At 34.3% G+C, this 13,239-nt stretch overlaps 1 protein-coding gene across 1 annotated transcript in view; it reads left to right on the top strand.

The window, feature by feature from the left end:
- Acbd6 (acyl-CoA binding domain containing 6) overlaps positions 1-13,239 on the top strand; it is a 116,784-nt gene that overhangs the window by 13,211 nt on the left and 90,334 nt on the right. The gene's annotated exons all lie outside the window — the stretch shown is intronic.

A 13,239-nucleotide genomic window follows, 5' to 3' on the forward strand; every position in this document is an offset into this window, starting at 1 on the left:
GAACAGTCAGTAGCAGTCAGTAGTCTAAGGCAGAGTTATCTTTAATGTGCTCTAGAAACTACCAGGGCTGAATTTGGGAGGGAGGGAGAAGCAGGGAAGTATGAGTGGACTGGGTACATATGGTATAAGGATTATAGTTTTTACTCCGAATGAGAAGGCAAATACACACTTGGTTGTAAATGTGTGGAAAGGCAAAAGTATTTATTCACATTGATTAGTAAATACTTTTATGAAAGCAGCACAGGCCTATGTAAATAAAATTTAAACAGTACAGAAGAGTATAAGATAATACTTTAAAAGTCCCTTGGCCCCTATACTCATTCATTCCTATTTCTTTTTTGTTCTCCGTCTCCTCCTCCTCTTTCTCTTCCCCCTCTCCCTCCTCTCCCTGTTCCTCCCCAGCCCCCTCTTCCTCCTTTCCTCCTCCTCCTCCTCCCTTTCTTCCCCACCCCCCTTCACGGTCCTGGAGCTTGAACTCAGGGCCTAGGCACTGTCTTGCTCAAGGCTAGCACTCTACTACTTGAACCACAGCGCCACTTCCAGCTTTTTCTGTTTATGTGGTGCTGAGGAATCAAAGCCCCAGGGCTTCATGCATGCTAGGCAAACTACCATTAAGCCATCTTCCTACCCCTATTCCTATTTCTTAGATGTATCTTTCCACTTGTTATGCAATTCTGCAAAGCTGCCTCAACATTCAGCTCAAATTAGTTATTTTTTAAAAAGTTGTCTCTGATTTGTTTGATATATAGACGAAGAACTAGAAAATTCCTGCTTCATTTCTCTGCCCTCTACTTCCATTTCTACTCACACTTTTGACCACCAGAGGGGGCAAAGTTCATTGAATATAAGTTTAATCTCAGAGTAGGGCTTTCTGTGTGTTTCAGTGGTATTGTTGATAACTTAGTTTTCACTGATTGTTCTCTTGCTTTTCCCTTTTTATTTTAAACTCCTTAGATTTTGAATTCTTTTTTATTGTAATGTATAAAGGGGTTACAGTTATATTTGCATTACTTCTCACACATTGATACCCCTTCTCATGTTTTTGTCCTGTTTCCCTCCTCCCACCCCCTCTCAATCATCTTGTTTTCCCCCCTACCCTTTCCTATTTCAGATAAACAAATAAATGCATATATAATATAGCAGGTAACAAAGTCTGATACTGTAACAATATGATATTAACCAAAGTGCAACAAAAGAGAAGTAACATAGTATATTAAGAACAACAATCACACAAGATAAAGCTCTTGTTTCCGTACCTTAGAGATTCTTTCATTTAGCCTCATCCTATATGGCCTTAGGTTTGTAGAATCCCTAGAGATCCTCTCATTTAGCCTCATCCTATATGGCCTTAGGTATGTAGATTTTACGCTATTATATTCCTCTGCTAGGAGAGTCCTAGGTGTTTACTAATAATTAAAAATGAAGGAAACCATTGAGCCTATGTTCCTTTGGGTCTGGCTTACTTCACTTACTATGATTTTTTCCCGTCTTTCCATTTCCTTACATTCTTTCTGATGTTTATTCAAAATTTTATTAATAAGATTTCTCTTCACTTTCTTGTGCTAGAACCTGTTGCATTTTCCAGGATGATAAATAACATAGATGGATGACTGACACTCTGCTTGTTCTAATAGACAAGTGGTTTGTCTAGTTGCCAGTAGCTATCTAACCTTTTGCAAAATCGATTATTGTTTATCTGCTTCTGCTTGTATATATGTGAGTGTATGTAATGACTGTGTGTGTGTGTGTTTGTGTGTGTGTGCGCGTGCGTGCGTGCGTGTGTGTGTGTGTGTGTGTGTGTGTGTGTGCGTTCGTGTGTGTGTGTGTGTGAGAGAGAGAGAGAGAGAGAGAGAGAGAGAGTCTTTCCTGGGTCTTGAATTGAGAGCCTACTTTTTGTTTTGTTTTATTTTGTTTTGTTTTTGTCCAAGCTAATAGTTTACCACTTGAGCCACAGCTTCACTTCAGGTATTCTGGTGGTTAATTGGAGATTAGAGTCTCATAGACTTTATTGTCCTGGGCTGGCTTCATTCAAACTGTAGTCTTTAGATCACAGCTTCCTGAAGAGCTAGGATAACAGATATGAGCCACCAGTGCCCAGCTGTTCATCATTTATTCTATTACAAATAAAAATTTGTTGAAAGTCAGAGTACATAAATTTAATTGTACATATTCACCTATAAAAACGAGACTTGGGTCTATGATATACAAACCCTTAGCCTAATTTTGATTATGTTCTAAAACTTAAGAGCCTGTGATTGTTTATAGAGATTCCCTTCTTGAATACTTGTTTAACACATCATTTGAAAAATGATGTAAAAATCAATGTTAATAAATTCTTTAATAAAAAAAATGAGACTTGGGGGATTGAGGTTAGATGCCATCTGAGGCACAAAATGTCAGCGAGACTATTTGCAATTAACCAGCAAAATGCTAGATTGGATGTATGACTCATGGAGTAGAGTGCCAGACATAATCAAGAAAGCCAAATGAGAGTATAAGACCCTGAGCTTAAGCTCTGATTGACACAAACACCACCACATATTCAAAAATTCTGTTTGAGAAGGAATATTTTTCTGTTTGAAAAGGAAGGTAATTATTTTGTCAAACCCTATTATTCTTATCACTCACAATTCTTATTGATCATCAAACACTAGTACTGAATTAAGGTTTTGTTTCCTGCTAACTTAGGCTAGATAGTCATATTCATAATCTGCCTCTTGTCTGTCTCTCTCTCCCCGTCTCTTTCTGTCTATCTGTCTGTCTCTACTGGGTAAGTACAGAGGTTTGAACATAGGGACTCCCAATTGCTAGGCAAATAAATATTCTATCACTTTCTGGTAGAATCTCTCATGCCTTTTTGCCTGAGGCCAATCTTGAACTTTGATACCCCTACCTCTGCCATTAGGATCACATTTGTGAATCACAACACCGTTGATTTATGGTGTCATTAACTTTTTTTTTGTCCTGTTGACCTCAAGCCACAGTTTTTCTATCTCTGTCTTCCTAATAGCTGTCATTACAGGCATTGTGTCATCATGCCTAGTCATAGAGAATCATTCTATAAGTCATCTTTTCATCTCAAAAAACCTCATCAAACTGCTAAAATTGATAGTACTATCTCTAGTACTATAAGCTCATCAGAGCTAAAGACAAATTTGAATTCCTTTTTGTATTCTTAACATACCACCTACAAGGTTTAACACAAGGCCATGCCATTAGGTAAGCAATAAACTGTCCTTAGGTTATTCTAATTTCCTTTTTCCAGAACAAATAATACAAATCCTTTTACATTTTACTCAGGATATATTTAACCTTCTTGTTATGCTTTCGTTTCTTCAAGTTCCACGGTATAATTTTTGCACAGAATAGGAGATTGTTTTATGTCAACTAGCAGCAGGATGCTAGTTTAATAATTCTTGAAAATTACCTGTATATAGGAAATTATGCATTTATCATTAGGGAGTAGTGTATTATAGAGTAGAATTTTGCTTTAGGAATAATGCAGGAAAATCCAGAATTCTTTGAGTGCATCATATTGTATAAATTCAATTGTCATTTGATTCAGTGGTGTTTAAAATGGTGTCCTACAGAGGGCAGTGTTTCATAGTTTAAAGTTACTGTGATTTGTCTGACAATATACTGATTGCATATTTTATGCATTTGTTTCACTTATAGACACATAGTAAACTGTAAGGCTAGAACTTTAATTGTATTTAATAATCTATTAAAATATAGCATTTTGAGGAACTATTAAGAATATTTTAAGAAGGAACATTTTGATATGTAAAAGTTATACCTTGGATTAATAGGTGAGTACTAAAACAGGAAAACTCTTAATTTTGTATTTAATATAAGCAAGTAAAATAAGCAGCATAAACTTCATTCGGTGGTTTAAATTTGTTAGAAAAATCTAAAATTTATTAGAAAAATCTAATATCCTATGTAATTCAAATTATTTATTTGCAAAAGGATTTTTAAAAAATGTTCTTATTTGTACAATATGAATAAGTACCTCCCTTCCTTTCTCTTCCCACTTTTTTCTTTCGAAGTACTAGGATTTGACATTGTATTGCCTAAGTCATACCTGTAGATATCTTTAGGTTATTTTTCAGATATGGTCTCAGGCTTTTTGTCTGGGTCCACTTTGGACAGCAGTCCTCCTATCTATGCCTTCTGTATAGCTGGGACTATAGATATGTACCACTACAACTGGTATAGAGTAGGGTTTTTGTTGTTGTTGTTGTTGTTGTTTTGCCAGTCCTGGGCTTGAACTCAGGGCCTGAGCACTGTCGTTGTACTTTCTCAAGGCTAGAGCTCTACCACTTGAGCCTCAGCACCACTTCCGGCTTTTTTCTTTGTATGTGGTACTGAGGAATCGAACCCTGGTCTTCGTGCATGCCGGGCAAGCACTCTACCACTAGGCCAAACTCCCAGCCCTAGAGTAGGGTTTTTAAGTAAAACATTGACACAGTTGAGAAGGACAATGACTTTTTTTTTCCTTTTTTGGTAGTACTGGGGTTTGAACTTAGGATTTTCATACATACTGGGCAGGCATTCTACCACTTGAGCCATTCTTCCAACTATTATCTTCAAGATAGGTTCTAACTCTTTGTCCAGGTTGGCTTCCCACACAGCTGAGATGACAGGTGTCACCACACTTAGTTTTTTTTGTTGAAGTGATATCTTGTTAACTTTTTACCTCGGCTGGCCATTAACTGAAGCCCTCCCAGTCTCAGCTAGTAGTGTGAACTATTGTGCTTGACTCTTTTTGTTTTTTGAGACAGGGTCTCACTGTGCCCAGAGTAGCCTCGGACTCACAGTCCTCTTGCTTCTCAAGATGCTGGGATTACAGATGTGTGTGCCACCACCTCCAGTTAGCAACGTGGAAGTGTGTGTGTGTGTGTGTGTGTGTGTATCCTGGGGTTTGAACTCAGGGCCTAGGTGCTATCCTTGAGCTTCTTTATGCAAGGCTGGCACTCAACCACGTTAGTCACAGCTCCACGCTTGGCTATTTTCAGTAGTTTTTTTGGAGATAAGAGTGTCACGGATTTTCTTGCCCAGGTTGGCTTCAAACCAGGATCGTCAAGATCTCAACCTTCTGAGTATCACTGGATATAACTGATCATTAGGAGAATAATTAATAATTTGTAACTTGTAAAAGAACAGTAATATAGGCCGGTTATATTCTAAAAGTTAATTCTTAATGTTTTTTTAAAAAATGTATAGTCTATACAAGTGTTTAAAAGTAATAACTTTATGTTTAGATTTACATTAAGGGAAATCTTTAACATAGAATGAATAGTATAGTTTTATAACTAACCTTTTATGATATTTAAGAATTACTGGGTGAAGGGGCGGGAGTTTGGCCTAGTGGTAGAGTGCTTGCCTAGCATGCACGAAGACTGGGTTCAATTCCTCGATACCACATACGTAGCAAAAAGCCAGAAGTGGTACTGTGGCTCAAGTGGTAGAGCCCTAGCCTTGAGAAAATCCGAGGACAGTGCTCAGGCCCTGAGCCCAAGCCCAGGACTGGCAAAAAAAAAAAAAAATGACTGGGTGATACATACGCATAATATGGACATTGCTTAACTTTTTACTGTAAGTAAATGGTTAAGAAACATTTAAATCAAATACATCCAGAACTCCTGTTTTGATGTTAATGGTAGTTGTTTGCTGAAATATGTGTTTAATCTCTGTTATACTACCTGCTATCATGTAGCATTCAACATTATCGCTACACAAAGGAATTAATCATACTGCAAAAAAAATTAGGTATGTTGAAACCTTAAGAGAAAACAAAACTGTGTCTGCATTTTGTTCACAGCATATTCCAAATGCTTATAGTGTGTGTGTGTGTGTGTGTGTGTGTGTGTGTGTGTGTGTGTGCGTGCGTGTGCGCACACGCGCACATATCATTCCTGGAGTTTGAATTTAGTTGAGCATTTTTGTTCAAGGCTACTGCTCTACTACTTGAGCTACAGCTTTACTTCCACTTCCCTTTTTTTCTCTTTGTTTGTTTGTAGTTAGTGGAAATAGGAATTTCTCAGGTTTTCCTGCACAGGCTGGCTTTGAACCTTGATTCTTAAATCTTAGCCTCCTGAGTACATAGGATTACAGGGATGATCCATGACTCCTGGATCATTGCTTAAAACTTTTAGGTGCTTTGTGAATTTAGTGTATCTTCCCATAACATTTTTCTTTATATTAACATTTTGTATTATAAACCTAGATGGAAAAGCTTGGAGATTGATTTCCCTCCTTTATATCTGCCAGTTGTCAAATTTGGTTTGTCTGAAAAAGTCTATATACTGAGTTTTAAATGTTCAATATTTGCACCATAGCTGATTGTCTTTATCAATATTTTACTCTTTACTGTTTCTACATTTTATAATTCACAATGCATTTCTCTTATATGAATTATTCTGTATTTTTAGTACTCTATTCAGTTTCTTCCACACACTATAGTTTTTGACCTATTTGTGTAGTAAAATTGAAGATGACTCTTAATTTGTCCTTTGAGAATCCATTCAATTAAGATCTATTGAACCTCTTCAGGCTGCATTAATTAACATAAACTAACACTGTAATCCCACTGAAATCTTATGGTAATAATAATTGATTATAAATTATTTTCTGAAAATTTTAAAGAATTAATGAATGTGATTTTATAGTAAATAGAATGTTCCAAATTACTCACTTGTTACCTCTTTTTTTACTAGCATTTCTACTAATCAAAATCATGAAATCATACAATTCAATTATATTGCTCTTGACCATGACTATAAAACTGAATTAGAAGATGCTGTGATTATTTTTTTACATGTGCAAAAAAGATACATGCGTACACACATACCATCTGTCTTTGTGCTTATAGAAATACAAATTTTTAATGGACCCACGCACGCACCCTTCTTGTCTTGAACTCAGGGCCTGTGTGCTAGTTAGATCCCTGAACATTTTTTGTTCAAATACAGTGCTCTATCATTTGAGCCACAGCTCCACTTCTAGCTTTCCTGCCTGGACTGGCTTTGAACCACAATTCTCAGATCTCAGCCTCCTGAGTAGCTAGATTACAGGTGTCTCTAGTATCCAGTTGACATTTGGTTTTAAATGCCATTTTAGTCATGTGCTTAAAAAAATTTCAATTCAGCTTAACTTTTTTTTTTGTGCTAGTCATGAGTCTTGAACTCAGGGCATATGCACTGTTCCTGAACTACTTTTTTTTAAGGCTAGCACTCTATCACTTGAGCCAAATTGCAGCTTCCAGCTTTTTCTGAGTAATTTATTAGAGATAAGAATCTCATGATCTTTTCTACCAGGATGGCTTTGAATCATGACCCTTAGATTTCAGTCTCTGAGTAGCTAGGATTACAGGCATGAGCCACCAGCACTTGGCTTAATTTATATTTTTTAAAAAATTTATTTTATACTAGGTACAAGGAAAATGAGATAATGGGATGTAGATATAATTCTTGTTCATATGAAAATAGTGAGAATCCTTGGAATTTTTTTTGTAAATCTGAAAAAATATGCATACACTGGAGTTTTTGTCAGCTGTGTGAATATATTTGAAATTCTGTAATGTATCTAGTAGCTTAAGTGTGTGCTGTTTTACAGACCATCCTCATTTTCATTCCACATCCTGTATTTAAATAACTCACATCATTGCTATTCTAAGTAGTGCTTTTGCAGTCAGACATCTGAAAAGTGATTGACTTTTTCCCCTTAGCTCCATAATTTATAAGAAAAACATAAAATGAAGAGAGACTAGACTAAGATGACTTTTGGTACATGGTTGTAATCTTAAAATCAGTATTCAAAACAGACTGGTCAACTAACTGATCAGCTGGAATTCAGATATTAACTTCTTTTTATTGTTCTGTTTCATTGTTTGTGGGCTGATTTTCCTCACTTAATTTGTTAGTGTTTGCTGTCTTTGATTTTATGTCTATTGAGAAATTTATGATCAGATGCTTTATTTATGACGATGTAGTTTCAGCTTAGGCAATTGATTGAAATACAATATATGGAAATTTAGTATGCATTTCAAAAAGCTCAAATTGTTAAAATGAAACAACAGTGCTAATGTGGATTTGTCTTAGAACAAGATTAGAAGGACTTAAGAGGTTAATTTCTTTATATTTCTATTAGTTTTTATTGTTGAAATCTTGTCTACAGTATTTGATATTTTATTATGTTTTAAAGTTATGAAGGAAGATTTTAATTCATAAAAATTAAACATGTAGGAAAGTTGTAAACTGTATAGAACAATGGAAATAGGAAACTTTTATTAATCTATGTAGACAATGTAGGCAAGAATTTTATTAATATTTTACAAAGCATCCATAAGATATAGTGTAAATGTTGGTAGTTATATTAAGTGATAATATGGCACATAGTAGGCTGTTTTGAGTAAATGACTAGAAATAGCTCTTCAGGGTGAAAAGCAAATAAGTGCATTTTCTTTGTGTGGTTGTGCTCTAGCAGAATTTATTGGTATAGGACTTAGTTAAGTCTAAGTCATGTTCCTTTCATCTAGAATTGGAAAATAGAACTTTTCTGCATGAGTTAGATTTTATTAACTAGAAAAATGAGTGCATTCATTTTTTAAAAAATCACAAGAAGACTGTATTGCACTACAATTTTATTTACTTTGCATTATTTACTTTGCATAGATATAGATTTAGTCTTTTAAGTATTTTAAACAATATTTGAAACCTAAAAAGAACTAATTTTACAGCTTTTATAGTCAGAGCTACTGTATATTTATAAGGCTTTCAATTTTCTGAGAATGGCAAAGATGAAGAAGAAAAAGGAAATAGGTTGACTGTTGGACATATTTCTCAAAAAGTAAAGAACAGAGGGAAAAAATAAAAAGTTTTAACTGTTTGAATTCTCAGTGCTTAACATTATTGTTAAAGATGGATTTCTGATGATCAAAACTCCAGTGATAAAATAAATTTGAGTTGGATAATCAAGTTGCAGCTTGATTAATTTGCAGACAGAGATATTGGTAAGCAGGTATCATTGTTCTGTTTAATAGTGAAGATTCTGTCCTAAGATTGAGTACATAAGAGGAAAACTGTAGAAGTGTAAATTTTTTGACAAAAATTTTTCCTTGCAAAATGAGATTATGGAAACTCCCCAGTTTCCATAGTTTTATTATGAGCTGGTATGGTTATTGAGAACCATTGTGAACTTGGCATCATATTAATAAGTCAAAACTTATCTCTGGTAAAATTTTTGGCTGCATGCTGTGATCTAAATTTGATTCACACCAAAGGATGGAAATGATAACTAAATTGCTGCAAAGTATTACTGAAAGAAAAAGTACGAACTTTAACTGTAAAACCATATAGTTTGTATTTTTTCTTTGTCTGCAATATTTACCTACATGTAGTATTATTGACTATTTAGTTACTTCTTTTCTCTACCAGATTTTTAAGCTGCATGAAATTAAGAAACCATATCAGTCTGGGTCATCAGTGTACTCTCAGCTAGAAGCCAGTAACCATCTGTTGAGTTATTCAATAAATAGGGAAATACATATATACAATGAAGTGCTTTATTTCCAAAGTTGCTTATGGAACATTAGCCACCAAGCTTTATAAAGGATTGTATGTTAGAATGTTGCTGAAACTAGTGTTTTTCAGAGTACATAGGGAAAACTCACAATCTCAATTTATTTAATTAAACTATTATTTTATATGTCTGTACTTTTTCATAAAGCAAGATGGTAAAGCATTATTCTGTTTCCACATTATGCATCCCAATCATAAACATGAGGTCAGACCTCTATACTGGGAAGCAGCAGCCCAATAAATCAGTATTACAAATGATATGCCCCAAAGGAGTATTTACTGGTTACTTTGGCCAACTTACAAATGAATAGCTTAAGACCACAAGTAATTAGATAGGGTCGGGAGTAAAAAAAAAATACCTATAAAATTGATGGCAAATTTCTTCCTGTTCTTCGAGGGTTGTTATTTTGATTTGTCTTCTGAATTACCATTGGTAGTCTCTGTAAATAGTTTCAACTTAGAGCTTTCAATAATAAAATCTAAACTTGATTATAATCACTAGACAGCCAGTTTTCTGAACCAATTAGGAATTAATTTAGAAACTTCTGGCATCTATGAGCTCTTTAATAAACATTTTGTGCCCAGGCAAACTATTGATTAAGATATATTTTAACAAAGACTTAACAATTGTTTTAGTAATAAGAGAAAGTACTTAAAATTTTAATACATCATTAAATTTGTTCAAGTCAAGAACACCAGCAGGTGTTGGGAAAGTGTTAAGCTCCTGTTGAAAACTAAACTGCCAAACTACAAATTGTACATACCATGTATTTTTAATAGAAATATCATAAATAGCCCTAAGATAGCTCTCTCAGTTGCATTTCAGTTTTATATTACTGTCTTATTGCTTTAAAATTGAATATAATTAGAAAATATAGCATACTAATAATTTTATCTTAGGTTTTGAGTTAAAGCTTTAAATAGATACGTGCAGTTTACTGACTTTTAAGTGTTTGATTTTTTCTATTTGCGAAATTTGTTAATAATGTATAAATACATCTAGCTTGAATAACAACCCTTTCTTTGTATAAAGCATCTAAAATTAGAAATAGAATAGTCATAGAGAATTAGTGTTTCCTTTTGCCTACCATCAAAAGGGTATTTGTGAGCTGAGTCTTAGCTAATTTGAGCTCTAAGTCTCATTAGCTAAGCTAGAATTGAATATTCCAGTCTCCTGATTTTATGAATTTGCTGTTCACATGCAAGGATACCTTTAACAAATTGTTAAAGATTGTAATTGGAAGGAAAGGTTAATAAATAGAACAGTAAATTGTAGTTATTGAGAAAGCACAGAAAAAGTTCCACTGTTTACTGTGGTATCCAAATTAATTTTAAGGTGGGCTAGATCCAGATTACTAAATTTTAGAGAGTTCTCTTATAGGCTGTTTAAGCACTCTATTAAGACTACTAGTAGTCTAATGAAATTGTCTCTTTGAATATCTGAATATTATGAATTACTGTAGTATGTTATAATGTGAATTTTTGTTTGTGCCATCCTGAGACTTAAACTCAGGGCCTGGGCCCTGCCCCTCAGATTCTTTTTTGCTCATGGTTAGTGCTCTGCCACTTGAGTCACAGCTCCACCCACAGCTCCACTTGTGGCATTTTGGTAGTTTATTGGAGATAAGAGTTTCACAGATTTTTCTGCCTAAGCTGGTTTCAAACTGTAGTCCTCAGATCTCATCATTGCCATGCTTTGTTATTTTTGTTGAAGATAGACTTTCTCACTAAAGTGCAATATACTCTCAATGTAGTTTTGAGCTGCATTTCTCTGATAAGAATATTGAACATTTTTTCTTTTATTTATTTGCCCTTTGTACTTTATCATGTGAAAAATTTCTGCTCAACTCATTTGTCCATTTATTGATTGGACTGTCCATTTGATGTTTAGATTTTTTTTTAGTTCTTTCTATATTATGAATGTGAATCCTTTAGTGCCAAAGATTTTCTCTCATTCTGTGGTCTGTCTCTTTAGTCCATTGTTTCTGTTGTTGTATAGAAGCTTTTTAAATTTGGTATAATCTTATGTATTTTTTTTAAGTGGTATTGGGGTTTGAACTCAGGGCTTGCTCTGCCACTTGAGCCACACATCCAGCCTGTTATTTTGCTGTTTATTTTGATAATAGAATTTCATGGAGTTCCTGCCCAGGCTGGCTTCAAACCATGATTCTCTCAAGTCTTAGCCTCCTGAGTAGCTAGTATTACAGGGTCATCTCCCAGCCCCAGGCACTGTCAGTCTTTGTTCTTGTTTCTTAAGCTTTTGAGTCTTATTCAAAAAGTCTTTGCCTGTGCCTATATCTTAAAATGTCTTCTCTATTTTTCCCTCTTGTAGTTTTAAAGTTTACATTTTATGTAAGATCTTTTATTTATTTTGAGTTGATTTTTATACAGAGCAAGATAGATATTTAGTTTTAGTCTTTGCATGTGGAGATCAGTTTTCCCAGAGATTATCTTTTTTGTATTGTATGTTTTTGGTTCCTTTGTCAAGAAACAGAAATACCTGCTTGGGCTTATTGCCCCATCTTCTGTTGTATTACATTGACCTATGTATCTTTTTATGTCTAGTAACATGGCTTTTCTTAGTGTGGCTCTGTATTATAGTTTGACTTCCAGCACTGCTCTTTGTGTTCAGGATTCTTCTAGTTTTGGGGGGTCTTTTTGTTTCTACCTGAATTTCAGGACTGGTTTTTTTTTTCTGTTTCTAAAAAATGACATTGGGGTTTTGATTGAGATTATATTGAATATGTAGATCATTTTTGGAAATAATCATTTTCACAGTATTCTACAGATCCATGAACAAAGGTCTTTCCATCCTGTAGTATCTTCTACAATCAAGTAAATTTGTTGTTGGTATATGGAAAAGCTACTGTGAAGGTTTGGGGCTGGTTATTTTGGACATCAAAATTTTGGACCTTTCTACACAGGCAAGCCTTGAACCTTAATCCTCCATATATCATAGGCCACCACTTATTTTTAGTCTTTTGAACAACTTCTGTAACTGATTTACACTCCACTAACAATGCACAAAATGTTTTTTTCTTTCTTTTACATTTTTAACATCAGTTGTTTGTTCTTGGTAATAGCCATTGTGATTCTGATTGAGGTGAGATAAAATCTTAATGTCAGTTTGATTTGCATTTCATTTATTCCTAAGGATGCTGAACATTACTTGTATTAGTTGGCCATTTGCATTACTTAGGACCATTGTTTTTTCAGTTCATTATCCCACTTATTAATTGGGTTGTTTTTGGAATTTAGTTTTTAGCTCCCTATATATTTTTGTTGTGAATCCATAGAGATAGCTAGCAGTTTTTCTCCCATTCCTTAGGCTAGCTCTTGAGTCTAAGGAGTGTTTCTTTTGCTGTGTAGAATTTTTTTAGTTTGGTTAAATACTTTTTGCCAGTCTTATTTTTTGAGCTGTTGTCATAAATTAGGCAGTTAAGAATGAGATTTTTCCAGGACCTTTACCAATAAATTTTGTTTCTGCATGTAAAGTAACATTTTATTAAAAAGACAGTATTATATGTATTTATAAAATTATATAAATTCCATTGGGATTGTATTGATTTTTGTATTTTCTCAGAATAGTACTTTGACTTAATAGGCCTTTATATAGTGGGTTAGCAGTAGTCACTATAATGCTCATCCAGAAGAATTA

Source organism: Megascapheus bottae, chromosome 10 (genome assembly GCF_031878675.1).
Source record: "Megascapheus bottae isolate mThoBot1 chromosome 10, mThoBot2.hap1, whole genome shotgun sequence".
Lineage (NCBI taxonomy): Eukaryota > Metazoa > Chordata > Mammalia > Rodentia > Geomyidae > Megascapheus > Megascapheus bottae.